Source organism: Monodon monoceros, unplaced genomic scaffold, assembly GCF_005190385.1.
Source record: "Monodon monoceros isolate NGI ecotype Baffin Bay Population unplaced genomic scaffold, NGI_Narwhal_1 Super_Scaffold_22, whole genome shotgun sequence".
Classification (NCBI taxonomy): domain Eukaryota; kingdom Metazoa; phylum Chordata; class Mammalia; order Artiodactyla; family Monodontidae; genus Monodon; species Monodon monoceros.
In genome coordinates this window covers 121,641,781-121,653,632 of record NW_021703779.1, presented here as the reverse complement: position 1 = coordinate 121,653,632, position 11,852 = coordinate 121,641,781, and positions in this window count along the sequence as shown.

The window sequence follows — 11,852 nt, the reverse complement described above, 5'->3', positions numbered from 1 at the left end:
AGTCTTATTAAAGTTTATTGTTTTAAATGCATATATTACAAAAACTTACTTCAACCAAAATGACATATTGCAATAGACTGAGTACAGAAAAAGATATGTGAACCCAATTGGCTGCTCTTAATCTAGACATTAAAAGGTATTGGCAAAATGTAAAAGAATGCCACTCTTCCCACTATTTTTTGCTTTGAAAATATGCTTACTTTTTATTAAAATATGTTATTATACTATGTAATGGGTTTATTATTTTCAAATGAAATATCTATTTCTCAATTTTACTGTCTAATCTGGTGTACACATGTATATATACATATGTATCTGTGTACATATATGTGTGCATATGTGTGTGTGTGTGTGTGTGTGTGTATATATCGCTTTGGAGTCCTCAATTATTTTTAAGAATTTAAAGAGTTCCTAAGACCAGTGTTTGAGAACTGCTATCCTAGAAGAGACTCTTGAACCAAGGGTACATGTTAAATAAACTATGTCTATAGCAGCAATATTTATAACAATCCCACCAGAAAAATGGATATGAACAAATTAAAATTGTTGATATATATTGTCACATAGTCCCTCTAAAAACTTATACAAATCTACATTTCCCTTAGCAATGTATAAAAGGACCCATTTTCTCACACCCATGCCAACTCTGGGTATTCTTCTTCTTTATATTTTCTGATGTTTTAAACGTGATAACTGTTGTTTTAAGTTTCATTCCAGTGATAATTAATGAACTTGAACATTTTGCATATTCTTCCTGGTTATTTGTGTTTCTCCCTTTCTGAACTGTTTGGTCATGTCATTTGCCATTATTCCAATCAGGGTGACTTTTATTACATGAAAAAAAAACACTTAGAATAAATGACCCATGGATACAGAATCATGATTTTAAGATAATTTACCTCAAATGCTTAACCCACCACACACAGAGAACAGCACAGAGAGTTCACCATTATCAAGTGCCATCGAGATTTATAGTTAGTCTTCAAACTTAAATTTAAATTATTTATAAGACTCTATGTCAGAGAATGGAGCCCGCGTTTCCACAGAGCTGAAACGCCTGGCTCGGGGTCTCTTCCCTCCTCCATCACTGAACTGCCCTGGAGCCCGAGAGGAGGGCGGCCTCACTGAGGCTGCTGGCTCTGGAGGGGCCCCACCAGCCGAAGCCATGACAGTCCTTGGGACCGCGGGCCACATCACTCATCCTGGGGTAAGCGAGCTGCCGTGTCATGAAGACACTGAAGCAACCCTAAGGAGAGATCGATGTGGCAAGGAACTGAGGCCTCTTACCTACAGTCACGAGTTGCCAGTCTGCCACCTGCTAAAGAAGAGGATGTGTCACCAATACCTGCTGTTGGAATTTCTCCCCGGGCAGTGAGTGAGTACAACTTGAAGGAGCTTCAAGATGGCGGAAGAGTAACATCAGCTTCCTCCCCACAGATACATCAGAAATACATCTACACGTGGAACAACTCCTACAGAACACCTACTGAACGCTGGCAGAAGACCTCAGACCTCCCAAAAGGCAAAAAAAACCCCACGTACCTGGTGCGTGAGGAGAGGGGATTGAGAGCGCTGCTTTAAGGAGCTCCAGAGACGGGCGCGAGCCGCGGCTAACAGCGCGGACCCCAGAGACAGGCATGAGACGCCAAGGCTGCTGCTGCCGCCACCAAGAAGTCTGTGTGTGGGCACAGGTCACTATCCACACCTCCCTTCCGGGGAGCCTGTGCTGCCCGCCACTGCCAGGGTCCCGGGACCCAGGGACAACTTCCGCGGGAGAACGCTCGGCGCGCCTCAGGCTGGAGCAACGTCACGACGGCGCAACGTCACGATGGCGCAACGGCGCAACGTCACGCCTGCCTCTGCCGCCGCAGGCACGCCCCTCACTCCGTGCCCCTCCCTCCCGTCCGGCCTGAGTGAGCCGGGTCCCTGAAGCAGCTGCTCGTTTAACCCCATCCTGTCTGAGCGAAGAAGAGATGCCCTCAGACGACCTACAAGCACAGACGGGTCTAAATCCAAAGCTCAGCCCCGGGAGCAGAGCGAACAAAAAAGAGAAAGGGAAATGCCTCCCAGCAGCCTCAGCAGCAGCGGTTTAAATCTCCACAATCAACTTGATGTACCCTGCATATGTGGAATACCTGAATAGACAACGAATCGTGCCAAATTGAGGAGGGGGACTTTGGGTGCAATGATATATATTTTTTTTCCCTCTTTTTCTCTGTTTGTGAGTGTGTATGTGTATGCTTCTGTGTATGACTTTGTCTGTATAGCTTTGCTTTTACCATTTGTCCTAGGGTTCTGTCCGTTTTTTTTTCTTTATGACTTAAAAAAATTTTTTCTTAATAATTATTTTATGTTTTATTTTAATAACTTTATTTTACTTTATTTTATCTCCTTTCTCTTTCTCTCCCTCTCTCTCTCTCTCTCCCTCCCTCCCTTTCTTTCTTTCTTTCTCTCCCTTTTATTCTGAGCCGTGTGGAAAACAGGCTCTTGGTGCTCCAGCCAGGCGTCAGAGCTGTGCCTCTGAGGTGGGAGAGCCAAGTTCAGGACACTGGTCCACAAGAGACCTCCCAGCTCCACGTGATATCAAACGGCACAAATCTGCCAGAGATCTCCATCTCAACGCCAAGACCCAGCTCCACTCAACGACCAACAAGCTACAGTGCTGGACACCCTATGCCAAACAACTATCAAGACAGGAACACAACCCCATCCATTAGCACAGAGGCTGTCTAAAATCATAATAAGGCCACAGACACCCCAAAACAAACCACCAGATGTGGACCTGCCCACCAGAAAGACAAGATCCAGCCTCACCCACCAGAACACAGGCACTAGTCCCTGCCAGCAGTAAGCCTACACAACCCACTGAACCAACCTTAGCCACTGGGGGCAAACACCAGAAACAATGGAAACTACGAACGGGCAGCCTGCGAAAAGGAGACCCCAAACACAGTAAGTTAAGCAAAATGAGAAGACAGAGAAGCACACAGCACATGAAGGAGCAAGGCAAAACCCACCAGACCTAACAAATGAAGAGGAAATAGGCAGTCTACCTGAAAAAGAATTCAGAGTAATGATAGGAAAGATGATCCAAAATCTTGGAAATAGAATAGAGAAAATGCAAGAAACATTTAACAAGGACCTAGAAGAACTAAAGAGGAAACAAGCAATGATGAACAACACAATAAATGAAATTAAAAATTCTCCAAAAGGAATCAATAGCAGAATAAATGAGGCAGAAGAACGGATAAGTGACCTGGAAGATAAAATAGTGGAAATAACTACTTCAGAGCAGAATAAAGAAAAAAGAATGAAAAGAATTGAGGACAGGCTCAGAGACCTCTGGGACAATATTAAACGAACCAACATTCGAATTATACTGGTCCCAGAAGAAGAAGAGAAAAAGAAAGGGACTGAGAAGATATTTGAAGAGATTATAGTTGAAAACTTCCCTAATATAGGAAAGGAAATAGTTAATCAAGTCCAGGAAGCACAGAGAGTCCCATACAGGATAAATCCAAGGAGAAATATGCCAAGACACATATTAATCCAACTATCAAAAAGTAAATACAAAGAACAAATATTAAAAGCAGCAAGGGAAAAACGAGTAACACATAAGGGAATCCCCATAAGGTTAACAGCTGATCTTTCAGCAGAAACTCTGCAAGCCAGAAGGGAGTGGCTGGACGTATTTAAAGTGATGAAAGAGAAAAACCTACAACCAATATTACTCTAGCCAGCAAGGATCTCATTCAGATTTCACAGAGAAATTAAAAGCTTTACACACAAGCAAAAGCTAAGAGAATTCAGCACCACCAAACCAGCTTTACAAATGCTAACATCATTAATCATTAGAGAAATGCAAATCAAAACTACAATGAGATATCATCTCACAGCGGTCAGAATGGCCATCATCAAAAAATCTACAAACAATAAATGCTGGAGAGGGTGTGGAGAAAAGGGAACCCTCTTGCACTGTTGGTGGGAATGTAAATTGATACAGCCACTATGGAGAACAGTATGGAGGTTCCTTAAAAAACTACAAATAGAACTACCATATGACCCAGCAATCCCACTACTGGGCATATACCCTGAGAAAACCATAATCTAAAAAGGGTCATGTACCAAAATGTTCATTGCAGCTCTATTTACAATTGCCAGGGCATGGAAGCAACCTAAGTGTCCATCAACAGATGAATGGATAAAGAAGATGTGGCACATATATACAATGGAATATTACTCAGCCATAAAAAGAAATGTAATTGAGTTATTTGTAGAGAGGTGGATAGACCTAGGACTGTCATACAGAGTGAAGTAAGTCAGAAAGAGAAAAACAAGTACTGTATGCTAACACATATATATGGAATCTTAAAAAAAAAAAAAAGGAAAAAGAAAATGGTGAGAAGAACCTAGGGGGCAAGATGGGAATATAAAGATGCAGACCTACTAGAGAATGGACTTGAGGATACGGGGAGGGGGAAGGGTAAGCAGGGACAAAGTGAGAGAGTGGCATGGACATATATACACTACCAAATGTAAAATAGATAGCTAGTGGGAAGCAGCCTCATAGCACAGGGAGATCAGCTCGGTGTTTTGTGACCACCTAGAAGGGTGGGATAGGGAGGGTGGGAGGCAGGGAGACGCAAGAGGGAAGAGATATGGGGACATATGTATAATTATAACTGATTCACTTTGTTATAAAGCAGAAACTGGCACACCATTGTAAAGCAATTATACTCTAATAAAGATGTTAAAATAAAACTCTATGTCAATGTAAAAATAATTATTAAAGAGACATATAATGAAAAAAATAATTATTGGATTGTAATAAGAGTACTTATAGCTATATCACATTAATATGGTCTAAGAAATCCAGAGGTTGATGGGAGGGGTAAAAGGCATATACTATTTCTTCCACATGGGAAGAAAAATTAGACAAATAATTATGGAAAGAGAATGTCTTGAAACAGAGCAGCTGGAGTCTCTGTTCAGGTCGTTAGCCTCCTAGTTGCTAACTTCTGCTTGGTTCTTTGGAGCCTAGCCCTGCTTTTGTGCAGGTCTGCAGTGAGCCAACTATGTCTTTTATGAGAAACACATATTGGGAGATTCCCCATTCTATAGTTCTCTCCTCTCTGAAGATTTTTCCCCTCAGTATCCATTCACTCTGACATCCACAAACTTTGACTTGTTACAAATTCGTCCAGTAAGGCTGCCTCTTGCTTTCAGCCAACTGGGAAGTGTTTTCAGCAAACTACAGAGGTAACAGTGAGGCTGTTCATGGGTGATTCCCTTCTTTCAGGGATCATATCCCTTAAGAGATGTTCCTTTTCTCCTTCTTTTCCAGAACAATTCAGTCCTAAAGATATTAGATGACCCAAGCAAGGCAGGTTCCCAATGCCTGGAGTCTGGAAGAAGCTACGGTGGCCCAGAGAAAGGTGTCTGAGCCTGACTAATGTAAGGTGGACGTCACCATGGAAGGGAGGCCCAGCCTGGGGTAGCAGAAAGCAAGTGGAAGAATGAGGGTATCTGCAAAAGAAGGATGCCCAGTGCAATCTGTCAGAACACAAGTAAAGTGAGGATGGCATCCAAAGGACATTATCAGCATGATGTCGTAAAAGACCTTAGGAACAAGAGATCTGGATATGATCCCCGCTCTGTTGCATCATCTATGACCTTGCCAACATCACTTAATATCTTGGCCACTTTATTAGTAACATTGAACTAAATATATACTGACCATATCTAGCTCTGATGGTTGATATGAGTTTAAAATGAAATTGAGTTAGTGTAAGTATTTATCCTATGTATATAGTACATATGGTAGTATAAATAAAAGTACTTTGAGAATGGTAATGCATTATACAAATAAGTTATTGTCTATGGGAATAATGATTTTTTTCAGAATAATCAGAAAGCATCTTGCAAAACACATCACCTACCAGTACTGAGTTCTTTTTCAAAGGTTTGTGTAACTCCACAGCAGACAGATCACAAGCTTTGAAATTTGTATGCCAGCTCTGCCACCTACATGATATTGAGCAAGTTACTTACCTTTCTGAGCTTTGGTTTTGACATCCAAAATAATTGCACAGCTTCATTATGAGAAATAAATGATACAATACATACACTTAGGAGTAAAGGGAAAATTATTACCAACTTAGGAAAGCTAATATCAATTTCTAAAACCCTAAGTTAGTACCACTGGGAAATTTAGGCAGTAATTCATTTTTATGGAGGTTTTCAACTTGCTAATTAATATGTGAATATTTCTTTATGTGAGATTTTCTTATATTTGTAAATGATCACCATTTTTACAATATCTTAAGAAACTAAAACATTATCTCATGTCTTTAAACATTGAGAATTTGTGGGAGAATTTTAGAAAAAGAATGCCTAATAACTGATTAATCCCAATTCAAATTAAGTAGAGCATAGGAACAGAGCCAAACTAATAGCAAGGAAATAATGTCTTTCATATCTATTTTTAAAATGCCATTTGTGGAAAATAACAAGAGACCAACCACTATTTGTTTGGCCACCTCATCATTTTGGTAACTACAAGTCTGTTCATCTAAAATGTGAAAGGCTGACATTTTTAGTCAAGAATTTGAAATGTTAATGTTATGTTAATCTGGGAACAAATCATTTCCTATTTAAATGGATCGATTTTGTCCAGGAGAGAGTTGTAATCTCTAATGATGTGGTAAGTCATTTAGAAATATTTGAATAGTTGTGGAACCAAAGGGTCTGTCACTGAAAGAGACCAGGCAATAGTTTCAGGAAAAGGTTTACTAGAAACCAATGTCAGTTGGTGACCATTTATTGTCCTTGGTTTTAAATAATATCTGTTTATGCTAATAATATGGTTCTAAATAAATACAAACAACCATGGCAAGGAAAATGGTAAAGATTAGTATACTTGACTGACCTTCCAATAAAAATTCTCTTTCTCCCAGAAATTGCAACTATTCTTGGCAGGAAGCTCTTAAATTGTTAGAATATCAGAAGGAGAAACGAGAAGCAGTCCGTATAAGAGATGCAAACTTAGTCTGATGATGCAGCCTTTAAACAAAGACTTTACCTACCACAGCATCTGTTTGGCTTATCTAATTTTCTGTTTTAATTGCCTCCATAAGTGTATCAGGCTTAAGGACAAAGGAAACACAAACAATTGTTTTTTATATTATAACAACCCTCCCCCATATAACCTATACAACTAGACTATCTAGTACCAGCAACAGAGGCAGACAAAGCAAGTGAACTGAGTCAGGACAGGGTTGCCAACACATAAGTATAAGAATGTTCCGTGGCAATATTTGAGAGATACTAATACTAAAAAAAAAAAAAAAAAAAAATCATTGTTTATCTGAAATCCAAATTTAGCAGGTCATCCAATTTTCTTTTTTGTTTGTCATTGTTGCTGCTATTGTGGCTCTTATTTTGTTTTATTTTGCTTTTTGGCTAAATCTGCCAACTTTAACTCAGAAACCTCAGTTCTATTCTATTGTTGGCTCTGCTGCTTATTAACAGTATGATCTTACTTGAATTACTTTCCCTTGGATTTCCAAATTCTTCAGCTAAACTAATGATTCCCAGTTTCCATTTTTTTTTGTTTTTTTTTTTGTTGTTGTTGTTTGTTTGTTTGTTTGTTTTGCGGTACGTGGGCCTCTCACTGTTGTGGCCTCTCCCGTTGCGGAGCAACAGGCTCCGGACGCGCAGGCTCAGCGGCCATGGCTCACGGGCCCAGCCGCTCTGCAGCATGTGGGATCCTCCCGGACCGGGGCACGAACCCGTGTCCCCTGCATCGGCAGGCGGACTCCCAACCACTGCGCCACCAGGGAAGCCCCCCAGTTTCCATTTTTATATTTCTACTTTGAGGAAAATCTCCACACTTAGTGAATCATTTCCAGGTCACTCATGGATGACTGCTGAACAATCAATTAATTATCTGAAGAAATGTTACAGTTTGGTAACTGTGAATAAAATTAACCCTCTGGCTTTAGTTATTTAGAGGAGGAGGATGACATCAGATAACAGTCAACATTCTGCCTTTGTAATGACCTTGGAAATGGCCACGCCCCCTCCCACTCAAACTATCTATAAAATGTTTTAATTCTATTCCCCTTCCTCCATCCCTAAATCTCCTTGCTTTGAATATCATATTATCAGACTACACCACTCCCTGTTGCAACCATTTGTGGACTTCAGTGTCACTCTCCATCATTCCTGGAGATTTTATCTCTCGGCTAACTGTCACTCTCTCCAATACTACTCCAACCATAATTCTTGATAATTTCATTATCCACATGGATGATGCTTCAAACACCCTGAAAGTTCATTTATTTGACTTCCTCTTCCCAAATGTTCTTGTCTTCCGCCCTATCTTATCACCTTACTCCCATGGGTATACCCAAGACCCTGTCAGAACCAAAGATGTAACCACTCCATGATTTCAACTTCAAACATCCCATTTTGTCTACACACCCTATATTTTCAGTTAGTTCACTTCGTCCAGCTCCCCAACTCCAATTATCCCCTCCCCACCAAGGCCCGTTACCCTTAGTAACTTCTCGCTATACCTTGCCCTCTCATGTCCTCATTTCCCTCTAGCTTAAATTTCACAGTCTATCAGTATCTTAGACATTATAACTGTTTATTAATATCCGGTTTCCCTACACTCCCGGAAACCTAGAAAGATTACCATTCTACACCTTTTGAAGTTAGGCCAGGCCCTTAATGCTGCCAGGCAATTTTAAGATATTTCTATAATTCAATCCTTCCCCTATTGTCATAGAAACTTATTTTGTGCATTACCCTTGCACTTCAAATATCCAACACTTCCTTCTCAACCTTTACTCAGCTTATGGCATTGCTTGAAAACAAGAAAATAAAGGAGGGGAGAGAGACAGACAGACAGACAGATGAGTTCAGAAAAGAACCTCACAAGTTATAAGAATCTAGATTATATACATCCCATAAATGTGCACATAAGCTCTGCCTTTCTTCCTGTTAACAATGGCACATTGTCCATGTTCCACTCCAAGGTCACCTCCTCCACTTTTACCCAAGACACTAAGGAAAAGAACATCACTCTTTAAATTCTCCCTCTTTCCAGAATCATAATTTTCCTTTCTGTTGGCTTTTTCCCATCAGCACACAAACATGCTATAATTTCTCCTATTATCTTAAACCACTTCTGACCCTACCTCTACTTGTACCTACAGCCCACCTTCTCTGTTTCCCTTAACCCCAAAATTTCTCAAATGACTTGCCTGCACTCGAGGTTTCCCATTGCTCTCCTCCCATACTTTCTTGGGCCCATTCCAGTCAATGTAACAAATAACCTCCATGTATTTAAACCCAGTCACTGTCTCACTCCTCATCTTATTTGCCCTATCAGCAGCATTTGACATACTTGATCATCTCCCTTTGCAGTCTCTTAACTTTGCTTCCATGACACCACACTCTCCTAGCATCCTTTCTATGCCACTGGCCGTTTCTCCTCAGTCTCCTTAGCCAACTCCTCCTCATCTCACTAAACTTTCAAGGGTGGGAGTACCTCAGGGCTCATTCCTAGAATGTTCTTTCACTTATTTAGTGATCCTGTCCATCCTTGCAGCTTTAAATATAACTATACACAGATAACTACAAAATACACATCTCCATCCTGGACCTGTCCTCTGAAAGCAAAACTCATATATACTCTTGGATAAATAATGGCATCTCAAACATAACTTGTACCAAACCATGCTCCTATCTTTCCCCCAAGTCTGTTTCTTACACAGGTTTCCCCATCTTTGCTCCATCTGTCACCTTTCTCAAGCCAAAAACTTAGAGACATTATCAACTCTCTCACACCCCTCATCCAACCATTAGGAAAAGTGTATTTGCTATACCTTCAAAATATCCAGAATTTAATTATTTTCCCCACTTCTAACACTAATTCTGTTTTCAACCTAGCTGTCACTATGTTTTGTCTGGATAATTTTGGTACCATCCTAACTGCTGTCCCTCTTTTGATTCTTGTCCCTTATAGTATATTCCAAACACAGCAGCCAGAGTAATGTTTCTAAAACTAAGTAGATCATAGCATTTCTCCATATGAAACCTTCCAGTATCCCTTCATCTCACTCAGGAAAACCAAACTCCTTACAATGGCTAGAAGGCCTTACGTGATCTAGGTGTGTTCTCTCTTCCACAACTACTTACTCATTTTGTTTCAGAAACACTATTGTTCCTGATGTCATTCAAGCATTTCAGAAACGTATTTCTCATCTGTGGCTGTTGCATTTGCCCTTCCCTATGCCTGAGAACGCTATTTCTCCAGCTAGCTGCATGACATACTCCAATGCCTCCTTGAAGTCTTGTTCAAAGCCACCTTCTCAGTGAGGTTTTCCCTGGCCACCCTGATTAAACTTGGAATTCCATCGCCGACTGGCACTCCCCATCCTCCTCTACCCCACTTTAGTTCTCTCCATAGAACCTTATATTTATAATATAAAAATAATACATTGTGGATAAGTTAGAAACCATAGATAGAAGGAAAAAATTCTAAAGAGAAGCCATTATCCTTACCACCAAGACACATCCTTACCATCTCAATATTGCTGTCAGACATTATATGAACATTGATTACATCATAATTTTTTTTTTTTTTTTTTTTTTTTTTTGCGGTACGCGGGCCTCTCACTGTTGTGGTCTCTCCCGTTGCAGAGCACAGGCTCCGGATGCGCAGGCTCAGCAGCCACGGCTCACGGGCCCAGCCGCTCCGCGGCACATGGGATCTTCCCGGACCGGGGCACAAACCCATGTCCCCTGCATCGGCAGGCGGACTGTCAACCACTGCGCCACCAGGGAAGCCCCATCATAATACTTTTTTTAATTTCTTTTTTGGCCACGCCATGCAGCATGCAGGATCTTAGTTCCCCAACCAGGGATCGAACCCGTGCCCCCCACAGTGGAAGCTAGGAGTCTTAACCACTGGACCACCATCATAATACTGTATTAATACCTACTTTTCAGTTAAGATATAGTAAAAATCTTTCCACTGGAATCAATATTAATTTATCACATCATTCAGTCCTTTTACATTGTTGCCCTACAGAGTGTCATATTCTCATCCCCTGGACACACAGGTCGTCTGCCAAACCTTAAAAAGTTTGACATATAATTTGAATATAAATATATATATGATACACATAATATATAATACAATATTGTAATTATATAATATATAATGTACATAACATATAATACAACATAATATATAATATTGTATAATATAAACATAAATAGAATATAAATGTTGAATATAAATATTGTTAAAATATCGTGTGCATTTTATGAAGCTATTGAACTATTATTAGCACGGATGAAATTTATCACTTGAAGGTATTCATGATGTAGCTATTGAATCTGACTTTTGCATACTGAAATGAGTATTTACTGCAATGACTAATTTTGTCAGACATACACTGCTAAGTATATTCGTCATTAATGAGATGCACACACTACATGTTAGTAATTGTAAACAATCAGGGCTCTTTTCAATAAATCACTCACATTTGTCAACTTGCCCTTTTTCTATTTGCATGTTTTCATTTTTCTGGTGTGGGACAATATAACAGCAAAATGTGACGAACCAAACTCTAGAGGAGGTTCTCTCTTGGCAAACTAAGGGTGCTAGCTTGATATCTACCCTCACTCAAAGTACCAATTCATGTGTAAGGTAATGTAGCTGAATAACATCAGAGTAGGAGTCAGGAGGCCTGGAACTCCATTCCTAACTCTTGCCACTATCCTGCTGTGTGACTTGCGCCAGTAGTTCGCAATTGAGGCCTATTTTGCCCCCA